We start from the raw sequence: 12,237 nt of genomic DNA, 5'->3' as shown, positions 1-12,237 counted from the left end.
GGATAAGGGCATCATGTGTTTTCGCCCACCATGAGGCAGGCCAAAGCAGCATGGGTTCGAGTCCTTGGCTAGTGCAGTGTTGTTATATATATATATATATATATATATATATATATATATATATATATATATATATATATATATATATATATATATACAAGCATATATATACACACCCCTCTGGATTTTCTTTCTAGTTCTTGTTTATTTCCTCTTATCTCCATGGGGAAGTGGAACAGAATTCTTCCTCCATAAGCCATGAGTGTTGTAAGAGGCGACTAAAATGCCGGGAGCAAGGGGCTAGTAACCCCTTCTCCCGTATAAATTACTAAATTTAAAAAGAGAAACTTTTGTTTTTCTTTTTGGGCCACCCTGCCTCGGTGGGATACAGCCGGTGTGTTGAAATATAAGAATCCAAGTAAAACAAACATGTGGTGTTACAGTCAGTAGAGATATAGTTATTAAACAAGTACAATGATTAATGCATAATAAGTCACCGGCTCCCAAAACACTTTTCTTTTTAAACCGGGTTCTACGATGTTAGGATAAATTTCCTTAACGTTATTTAGAAGCTAAGAGCTGTTACCTTTAGCAGCTTGTTTAAAACCTTTTTAATGTTATGAGACATACAAATTGAGAACTGGATGATGTTGGAGCCATCTGTGTGCTAGCGATTTAACTTGGTCATTTGATTTGATTTCGTTCATGTGATGCTGTAGGAACATGTTCTAGACTCGACGCATCTTCGGAATAAATGATCTCAAATGAAGTGATATTCTTGAGAAGCGTCCAGCCTGAGGATAGTTGCTGTCCGTCTTGAGAATAATAAACTCACATGTGGGTATCCGCGGACTGCAGCCTCGTGTCGAACCTATATGTTAGCAAATATTTATTAGCTAACTGGTATTAAAAACAGGAATTAATACTTTCATAGATACACACACAAACACAGCAACAACAAAGGGTTACTACTAGAAATTGAAAATTCGGATGAGTCATAGGGATGCTAGAAAGTATTTCTCCGGTCACAGTCGTCAGGAAGCGGAAAAACCTTGAGAGTGAAGTAGTGGAGGCAAGAACCATACATACCTTTAAGAAGAAGTAGGATGCAGCTCACGGAGCAGGGTGAGAGCGGACCTAGTAGCGGCAAGCGAAGAGGCGGAGCCAGGAGCTGTCTTGACCCCAGCAACCACAAATAGGTGAGCACAAATAAGTGAGTACACACATGGGTAGCCCGCGGTCAGGGTTATAGTTGTGGAGTTTGTGTGTGTGTCACTAACGCTCACGCGCGCGCGCGCGCACACACACACACACACACACACACACACACACACACACACACACACACACACACACACACACACACACACACACACACACACAAACACACACACTGGAGGACAGGAGGGTCAGGGGAGACATGATAACGACATATAAAATACTGCGTGGAATAGACAAGGTGGACAAAGACAGGATGTTCCAGGGAGGGGACACAGAAACAAGAGGCCACAATTGGAAGTTGAAGACACAAATGAGTCAGAGAGATATTAGGAAGTATTTCTTCAGTCATAGAGTTGTAAGGCAGTGGAATAGCTTAGAAAATGACGTAGTGGAGGCAGGAACCATACACAGTTTTAAGACGAGGTTTGATAAAGCTCATGGAGCGGGTAGAGAGAGGGCCCAATAGCAACCGGTGAAGAGGCGGGGCCAGGAGCTAAGACTCTACCCCTGCAACCACAAATAGGTGAGTACAAATAGGTGAGTACACACACACACACACACACACACACACACACACACACACACACACACAGGCCAGGATCTGTGACTCGACCCGTGCAACCACAACCTAGTGAGTACACACACCCCCACAACTATAACCCTGACCGCGCGCTGACCTACTTGTGTACTGTAATAATGTAGGGAGAATTACCGACAATATGTAAAGAAAACGGACACAAGTGCAACTAATGTGAAATTAGTTGCGCTTGTGACTTTGTAAATGGTCCAAGTCGGACCGAAACGTCGTCGTAAGCTTCTCTCTTTTATGTGCGGGTTATTTGTGTATCGTTCCAGTCACGGTATTGTGCCTTTTTTTGTTATTAATGTGAAATTTTTATTGTAGCAACGTTTCGCTCTCCAGAAGCTTTGTCAAGCCGTTACAAACAATACATGGACACAGAGGGTACATATAGGCTCAGAGTGAGCTGTAATACTAGTGGTAGCAGTGTGTTAGGTAAGACACATATGCAACAGTTAGGTATCTTTTATTTCGAAACGTTTCGCCTACACAGTAGGTTTCTTCAGTCGAGTACAGAAAAGTTGATAGAAGCAGAAGATACTTGAAGACGATGTAATCAGTCCATCACCCTTAAAGTTTTGAGGTGGTCAGTCCCTCAGTCTGGAGAAGAGTATTGTTCATAGTCTTAAACAATATGGAGTTGAAGTGACAGGATGGAGCCTATATACCGCCAGAAGGTGAGATGTTGGCCACAAGTAGAGATAAGAATGTTGTCATTGGAAGGTCAGGTCCCTCTCAAATCCAGCCATTCTCACTAGTAGAAGTTGACAAAGTTGATTTCAGGTCTGTACCAAGATACCCTTGTGTTGCAGTGTCTGAGAGAGTGACCACCTCAAAACTTCAAGGGTGATGGACTGATTACATCGTCTTCAAGTATCTTCTGCTTCTATCAACTTCTAGAACTTCGCATTTGTCAATATTAAACTGTATCTGCCACTTCTCCGACCATTGCATCAGTCTATTCAAATCATGAGGAAAAGGTATGGTGATGCTGACAAGATGTGGAAAAAGACACTTATGTACAGTTCAGGACATTTATTAAAGGAAACGTTTCGCCACGAGTGGCTTCTTCAGTCCTAATACAGAGAAAACTAAGAAAGTGCGTATATATAGTGGCAGGAGTCAGGTGAAGTGACGTGTGGGTAGAGGTGGTAGTAGTAGTGGAACTAAGGGGTTGAGACGGAAGGCTGGAGAGGGACCTGCTGACATCATGTAACAGCAGTTTCCAGAATTGGCAATATCTTGTTGATTAGCAATTTTCAGATACTGTAACTACCGGATTTTTGTTTTATAGTGTTACTGACAGCGATTAGTGCAGCTTCAATGCATTTTCTTCGTCTTAAGTCTTCTTTAATCACTAGTTTAGCTTCATTGAATTTCATGAGGTGTCGAACATCGTAACTATGTTGAACACGCGTTTTGCAGTCATCATTTCTACAAGCACTTTTGTGTTCTGCGATTCTAATGTCCAGAGATCTGGCTCTTTCCCCTATACATACCTTGTCACACCCCCCACAAGGTATAGTGTAAATTCCTGCACTTGTGCGAGAATCATGCTTGGGTTTTTGTATCAGGTTCCTAATAGTAGTCGAAGAGCTGGTAGATATTTTAGCCAGTTTTCTGTCAAACATTTTTGAAACATTAGTGGCAACGTTGCTGGCCGGTAAAACGATGTAATTTGGAGGCTTTTCTTCAACTTGATTGGTGTTGGTCTTGTTGAGGATACGTGTCCCACGTTTCCTGCAGTCACGTATGAAGTGGTGACCTGTACTTAGCTCAGTGAGGACGTGTCGAGTGTGCTTTCTACGGACTGAACCAACAGCTTAAGGAAGAATTAAGGGTGGCGAAGATGGAGATTCGGCGATTGACCGAGGAAAACAAGAAGATTCGCAGCAGTCCTCCTGTTTTGGGTCCTCAGGTCAAGAAGGGAAACTGGTTAGTGGCTGGACAGCAGGGAACGAAGTTGACGATCAAGAAGGAATGGAAAGGTAGAAACGATGAAGAAGAAAGAGACTGCTGTGGAAACTGTTGTGGAAACATCTAATGCATTCTCCATGCTACCCGACGAATGTGAGTCGACTACTGGGAACGTCACGACGAACGACACCAAGGAAGGTAAGAATATTGTTGTTGTTGAGGATAGCCAAGTTAGGTACAAAGATAGGGCGTTCTGCTTGAAGGACAGGAGTAGGAGACAGAGGGTTTGCTTTCCTGGGGCTGGGATGGACGATATTGTTAGCCGTCTGGATGACATCATGAGAGGGAATGGGAAATCATATTATCTGTCTCAGTGCTGGAGGCAATGTTGTTGGCAGACGTAGGAGTGAGGACCTGATTAGCAGGTATAGGTCAGAAATAGAAATAATTAGGAAGGGTGGGAACCCTGTCATATGTCGTATTTTGCCAAGGAGAGGAATTGGAAATGAATGGTTGTCCAGGGCAATTGGTGTCAATTGCTGGTTGGACAAATACTGTAAGGAAAATGCGGCAACATTCATTGACAACTGGGGCCTCTTCTATGGCAGAAATGACATGTATTCCAGGGATGGGGCTCACTTATCTAAGTCTGGGGTGGGGGCACTGGCAACTGCAATGGAGGGAGCTGTTAGGACTTTAAACTAGGAATAGTTAGTGATATGGGTTTTGGCAGGAAAACAGTGAAGTCCCAGTGTAGTAATATTATGAGTTCTAGGGGAACTAGTAATAAGCAGAACGAGGTAGATATTGAAAAGCCAGTGACACTAGGTGATAAGGACAGTAATAGGTTTAGTAGAAAAACAGAAATGAGCAGGAAGGGTAAAGAGAAAGGAAAGTCTTTCAATGTATATTATGCTAATAGCCGTAGTGCTAGGAATAAGACGGACGAGCTGAGATTAGTTGCTAGTGCAGGTAACATTGATATATTTGCCACAACTGAGACATTGTTTAATTCAAAAAGTCGGGACATGCCTGCGGAATGTCACATTCAGGGTTTTAAATTATTCCAAGTAGATAGAAGTATCGGGAAAGGGGGTGGGGTGGCATTGTATGTCCGAGATCGCTTGAACTGTTGCATAAAAACGGGTATTAAGTCTGAAGTAACGCATACAGAGTCTGGATAGAATTTTCAGAGGGGCATAAAAAATTGATGTTAGGTGTGATATACCGTCCTCCAAGCTTAGATAGAGACCAAGGGAGACTACTATTGGAGGAAATTGTTAAGGCCACAAGGCACGATAATGTAGTAATTCTAGGAGACTTTAACTATAGTCATATTGATTGGAATTTCTTGACTGGGAATTTAGAATCGTACGACTTCTTAGAAGTAGTTCAGGATTGTTTTTTGAAGCAGTTTGTGACAGAACTTACAAGGGGAAATAACCTGCTTGACTTAGTTCTGGCAAACAATGAATCCCTTGTTAATAATTTAGAAATTAATGAGGAACTTGGTGCTAGCGACCACAAGTCATTTACATTTAGCATTGAATGGAAGTATGATAGTAGGCATAACTCAGTAACAGTCCCAGATTTTCGCTTAGCAGATTACGATGGGCTTAGAGAACACTTATCATCTGTTGACTGGGGTAATGAAGAGAGCTATCAATATGACAGCTTTCTGAACACTATACATGCTGCTCAAAGAACGTTTATCCCATATAAAGAAATTAGATCAAATAGAAATGACCCAAAATGGATGAATAATAGGCTGAAATATCTACTAGGGCATAAGGAGGGAATTTATAGGTGCATCAGAAGAGGAGGGCCATCTTATGAATCAGTATATTGACATTAAGAGGGACATTAAAAAGAGGATAAGAAAAGCTAAAAGGGACTATGAAATTAAAGTTGCTACGGATTCTAAAACTAACCCAAAAAGTTTTTTCCAGATAGGTCCCCTCAAAAAAAACTATGGGCATCTTACTGACAAAGAGAATGAAATGTGCTCGATTTTAAATAATTATTTTCTCTCAGTTTTTACACAGGAAGACACTAACAATATTCCAGTAATTAATTTTTATAGTGGGCTAGAAGAAGATAAATTATGTAACATCACAGTCACTAGTGTAATGGTTGTGAAGCAGATAGACAGACTGAAGCAAAATAAGCTGCTGGGTCCTAATGATGTTTTTTCAAGGGTTCTTAAGGAATGCAAAATGGAACTCTGTGAACCATTAACTAACATTTTTAATTTATCTCTTCAAACAGGTGTAGTGACTGATATGTGGAAGATGGCTAATGTAATTCCTATTTTTAAAACAGGGGATAAGTCGTTACCGTCAAATTACCGGCCAATAAGCCTGACCTCAATTGTAGGCAAATTACTAGAGTCAATTATAGCTCAGATTATAAGAAGCCATCTCGATAAGCATAGCTTGATTAATGATACTCAGCATGGATTCACAAGAGGCCGGTCTTGTCTATCTAATTTATTAACTTTCTTCAGTAAAGCTTTTGAGGCTGTTGACCACGATAAAGAATTTGATATTATTTACTTAGATTTTAGTAAGGCTTTTGATAGAGTTCCGCACCAAAGACTGTTGAAGAAAGTAGCAGCGCATGGCATTGGGGGAAAAGTGCTCTCGTGGATCGAGTCATGGCTCACAGACAGGAAGCAGAGAGTGTCCATAAATGGGGTTAAATCCGAGTGGGGATCTGTAACAAGTGGCGTTCCACAGGGATCAGTCTTAGGCCCGTTGTTGTTTATAATATATATCAATGATCTTAATGAGGGAATTACTAGAGATATGAGCAAATTCGCCGATGAAACAAAGATAGGTAGGATAATTGATTCAAACGTACATGTTAGGGAACTTCATGAGGATTTAAATCAAACTCTATTCTTGGTCAGAAAAGTGGCAGATGCAGTTCAATGTAGATAAATGCAAGGTTCTGAAGCTCGGGAGTGTCCATAACCCTAGTACTTATAAGTTAAATTATGTAGAACTTAGCCATACAGATTGCGAAAAGGACTTGGGGGTAATGGTGAGCAGCAACCTTAAACCAAGACAGCAATGCCTAAGCGTACGTAATAAGGCAAATAGATTACTGGGATTTATATCAAGAAGTGTAAGCAACAGAAGTCCAGAGGTCATACTGTAGCTTTATACATCATTAGTAAGGCCTCACCTAGATTATGCAGCTCAGTTCTGGTCTCCATATTACAGAATGGATATAAATTCGTTAGAAAACATTCACCGTAGAATGACTAAATTAATACATAGCATTAGAAATCTTCCTTATAAAGAAAGATTGAAGACTCTTAAATTACATTCTCTTGTTAGACGAAGAATGAGGGGAGATATGTAAACATAAACACATATGCAGTTTAATGTGATCCTTTATTGACAACGTTTCGCCCACACAGTGGGCTTTTTCAATTCACACACAGATCTACCTGGTGTGGAAGGTACGGGAGTATTTATAGTCAGGTTCAGAATGTTGAGGTCAAGTGGAGAATGCTGCATCTGATGATCTGATGTATAAATGGAAAACAGGAATAAATAAAGGGGATGTAAATAGCGTGCTGAAAATTTCCAGCCAAGACAGGACTCGCAGCAATGGTTTCAAGTTGGAAAAATTCAGATTCAGGAAGGGTATAGGAGAGCACTGGTTTGGTAATAGAGTTGTGGATGAGTGAAACAAACTCCCGAGTACAGTTATTGAGGCTAAAACGTTGTGTAGTTAACAGCACAATACAACATAAAGTATAAACATGAAACAAGTAACAAATATCTTCTCCGCAGAACGCACACCATAATACAAAAACAATAAGTAACACGCCTCGGCTGCCCAAATTCGTTTACACCATCTGACGTGCATCAAGACTATTAACTCAAATCGAAAGCTGAGACCTTCAGATAAATACATGAGTGGGTGTGGGTGGGTGTGTGTTGGACCTGACTAGCTTGTGCTACTAGGTCTCGCGCCGTGCTCCTTCCTTGAGTGGAGGTGACCAGACTGGGTGGGTCATTGGGCTAATCCGGGGGGGGGGACATGGACCTGCTCCACATGGGTCAGTAGGCCTGTTGCAGTGTTCCTTCTTTCTTATGTTCATCTTGTAGGTATTGTATACCTTTCTTGCACAATGTATTGTTCGTAACGGCTTGATAAAGCTCTTGGAGAGCGATACGTTGCCATAATATAATGCCACATTAGTTTCACTTGTGTCCTTTTACTTTACATATGTGTGTACTCGCCTATTTGTACTCACCTATTTGTGGTTGTAGGGGTCGAAATTTAATGAAGCTCATGGAGCAGGGAGAGAGAGGACCTAGCAGCGACTAGTGAAGAGGCAGGGCCAGGAGCTATAAATCGACCCCTGCAACGACAAATGAGTGAGTACACGCCTATAACCGTAACTCTTACTCGTGTAACTCCTGACACAAAACACAGCCGAACCTTCCCCACTCCTGACGGGTAACAAAGACGACACAAGATAAAGTAGACCATGGTAAAATAAAAAGAAATGTAGTACACAAATATAATTGAATTATCAAACATGAGTGACGAACTGAAAGAACTTATAATAGGGGTAACTCAAAACATCAAAGAAGCCACTAAAATAAAACTACCGGGAATGATAACAGGTGATGTATTCACAACAGAACAATAAATAATATACAAAAATGGAGGAAACAGAGGAGGCAAGGAATCCGGGAATTTATGAAGCGATGAGAAGAATTAACAGAAATGACTCAAATGACTACATAGTGCGTACAGTTAGGACTGGGAGACCGACTGTATTAATAGCAATTATCTACATCCAACCACCAAACAGCAGGAGTCCGTGGCAGTAATATGAGCACAACAAGTCTGTGTGTTATACAGTAAGAGAGAGACAGCAGTAAAACTTATACAATTGAATCATACCTATTAATCACAGGTGATTTCAATCTTAAAATAATTGACCGGGAAAAATTGAGCACACATGAGGAATCAGAAATGTGGAGGGCTAAGATGAGTCAGGTGGGTAAGTAAAACTTTGTATCAGCATATCAAGATCACAACGGGAGAGAAAAGAAACAGTAAGAATAGAATATGAGAGACATTGGGTGCTAGTGACTCTATAGAACTAACTTTCGAATACTTTGTGGAATTAAAAACAGTGAGAAGAATTACAGAGAGAGGGTGCGAGTTTCCAGACACTGGTAGAGAAAATTTTCGAAGGGATGAAATAGTTCCTAAATGCATTACAGTAGAAAAGGAAATTTGAAAGAAAGTCAACTAATTATATGGAGTTCCTAGCTGGGAGGCAGAGAACTTCATACAGAGAAGAAAGGAACACGGCAGAAACAAAGAGCACTTATTTCAGCTAAAGATGCAAAGAGGAGTAAAAGAGTATAAAATCATTGTAAAACTAATAAAGTGGAAAAAATGTTGAGAATAGAGAGCTGACATTGCTGAGGCGTTACCAGAGAGCCAAGTAAACAAGATACAGCAATAGGTACTGGACACCATACACACGGCAGCAGAAGAGGTAAGAACTTTTGATCTAGCTGGATACTGTTAAGGCAACAGGACCTGAGGGTTTTACTATCGATCCTGCAAGAGGGAGCAGAAGTACTGTATGACCTATTACCTAGGATCTACAGCAAGTAACTGAATATGGGACAGTTGCTAAAGATCTGCAAGGTAGCTAATGTAGTTCCTAAATTTAAGGCAGGAAACAAGTAAGAAAGTGGAGTTCTAATAACTAGCATCACTGATATACATATGACAGGAAATGAAGATAATCAGGAGAGCAGAATAAAACTTAGAAGTAGCCTCATGAACAATGAACAGCAACGGATTAGAGATAGCTAATCATGTCTAGGGATTCTGTGATAAGTAACAGACGTGGAACAAGATTAAGAGAGGTTGATGGATTGCATATTCTTTGCTACCAGAAGGCATTTAATGCTGTACCTCACAAGAGACTTGAAATCCTGTGGTCCAGAAGATCCAGAAGTGGTTAGCTCATCTCGACATGTGGCACAAGTATCGAGAGTTCTGTTGGTGCCCGAGCCATGTTTGTGTCAAGAGAAATGAATAGGCAAATGCCAAGGCAAAGATAGATTTAGCGATGCCACTCTCTAGTAGACTTTTACCGTACAGGTGCTTGATGGATATATCCACAGACATGTCCTTGGGAAGTGGCAGGTCCAGTGGGAAGTACAGACTGGCAGGAAGTTATGAAGAGTTTGGCAGGACCTCGGTTTTTGGCGCTCTTTCATTAGTAATCGTCACTTTAAAATCAATTCCTGTAGACAAAGGACTAGCCACACACTTCTCACACTTAGCTACTTGTTTGCAGAAATTGCTGCTCACTTAGTATAGCTTCTAACGTGCTGCTAACAGCGGCACATATTTAAGCGGTTGGCTCACGAAATCGTAATGACACGATTGCAAACAAACCATACTACAGGCAGGATTTGAACCCACGGCTAGTCCAGTGGCTAACGCGACGGTCTGGAGTTTTGAGACTCTCTGACCGCTGGTTCAAATCCCACCCGTGGTATGGTTTTTTTAAGCAGTTGGCCCATGGCTTAGGTTTTCCCGTCTTCGACATGAGAACTCATAAGTAAGACTTTCGACATAAATAATTTAATGTGATTTTTAATTGAAAGTTATTGTAATTTGAGCAGAATTTGTTTCCTTCAAGAGGCTGTCCATAGCGAAGTGGTTATATGCATAGTAATTTTAACATGGGATGATGATGTGGAATAGCTCTTGTTCTATGTTCCCGGGATTTACGAGGTAATATGAGATGCATAGACCTTCGCTCAGTACCCGAGATGCTGTTGGAATTTCGGAGAAAGTGACCTTGATCATAGAGCTGGCAGTTGGAAATTTTGTGATGGAGTCGACGGTGGCCCAGTCATTTTTATCTTCAACGAATTGTTTTAAATCGCTTTTTAACTGTCTAAGGATGTCACGATCCAGTTTCTTTTCGAACACTGATTTCCTGATCCCTCGACGAAGTATAGGAGTCATGGTGTCACCAAGTTTGAGAGCATTCGTTACCGAGGTGGTGATTTTATCGGCTTCGACATTGTCATAGCAGATGGAACTGAGTCCTTAGCAATGAGAGTGGAGAGTTTCACCTGCAGAGTGGTCTTCCGGGGTGTTGCCTGAGTGCGCCATGACGATGGAGAAATATGAGAGAGCAAACTCAGTGAGGTGTGTGTACAGTGGTACGTCCGTGGTCACTCGCTGATGATGCGTGTCCTAATGTGTGATCTATGTATGCTTCATAAACTCACAAATAATAATAATAATAATAATAATAATAATAATAAAATCATATGTATTTTGGAAATTCTACAGATATTGGCAGTAGCATATATTCATACAGTGGTTGCAGGGCACCTAGATATTTTAGGTATACATTAGAGATGCAGTATATAGATTTATCCTTAGATAACCCAATAAATTCACGAAGTGTGGTCTATTTCTACTGGGGTCTATAGAAAAAAATGCATTCCCGTGCCGGGAATCGAACCCGGACCTCGTGGGTGAAAGCCACGTATCCTAGCCACTAGACCACACGGGACTGGAGTTAAGGATCTGTAAACTTGTCTTTTCTTGTTTTTTCCTCACTTTTCCAATTCTAAGATTTTCAACTTTCCTAACCTGGTTTGCAGCTGGATGTTGTGATTCCAGTTTACGTGTGAAAATTGAAGCAGCGATCTCCAGTATCCTTGTTGGTCCATGCTAATAAAGTCGTCTTCACACGTAAGAAAATGCTCGAAATGCACTTTTATGCCTCACACACGGTTTTTGTTAATCTGATTAAATAATCAGACACAGAGATGTCAGTCCCACGTTAGCGGAAAGAAGCGCTGAACAAATCTGCGCACTGTAACCTCTGAACTAAGCTATGTCTTCACCTCCACCCTAACTCTTATTGCAGAATTTGCAGTGCTATTAAGATTTGTGTAATGATAAAAATATTTTATTTAGACTATTATCCCTGAGAACTAGTAATCTAGGATTACCCAAGAATATCAGTCACTGTGGCTTACTTCCACTGGCGTCCTTTGGTTTTCTTTCCCAATGACTCTCAATAATCGGGTACCGACTAACACTTCAAGGACTCATACAAAATGCAAGACGAAACTTAGTGACTCACAAACTAGTTTGTTCAATTTATCACGGGGATCGTAATTGAAATGTGGAATCGGGCTATTGTTATTTGTTTCTAACTTCGAATAACCGCCCAGTGAACCTAACCTTAATAGTGGGGAAATTATTAGAATTACAGCAGATATAATTAGAAGCCGATGAGTAAGACAAATGCTACTCTTATGTATCTTTATAGACGAAATGTTTTTGCCTATACAGTAGGGTCTATCAGTCGAATATAGAGGTGAATTACAGTTCTGGAGGCAGAAGACGTGGAGAGCTAGTTTGAGTACTTAGTCCCTGCACTGAGACTATTTTTCATCAAGCCTGAAGGACTGATTACCTCGTACTAC

General features: G+C 40.9%; 1 non-coding gene across 1 annotated transcript; it reads right to left on the bottom strand.

The window, feature by feature from the left end:
- Nucleotides 1-11,240: 11,240 nt before the first annotated feature.
- On the bottom strand, nt 11,241-11,312 carry TRNAE-UUC (transfer RNA glutamic acid (anticodon UUC)). The gene has a single exon. It is a non-coding gene; the product is annotated as a tRNA-Glu (tRNA).
- Between the last annotated feature and the right edge of the window lie 925 nt (nt 11,313-12,237).

This window comes from Cherax quadricarinatus, chromosome 16 (assembly GCF_038502225.1).
Source record: "Cherax quadricarinatus isolate ZL_2023a chromosome 16, ASM3850222v1, whole genome shotgun sequence".
Classification (NCBI taxonomy): Eukaryota; Metazoa; Arthropoda; class Malacostraca; order Decapoda; family Parastacidae; genus Cherax; species Cherax quadricarinatus.
The sequence above is the reverse complement of the archived record's forward strand: the minus strand, read 5'-3'. Positions and strand labels throughout refer to the sequence as shown.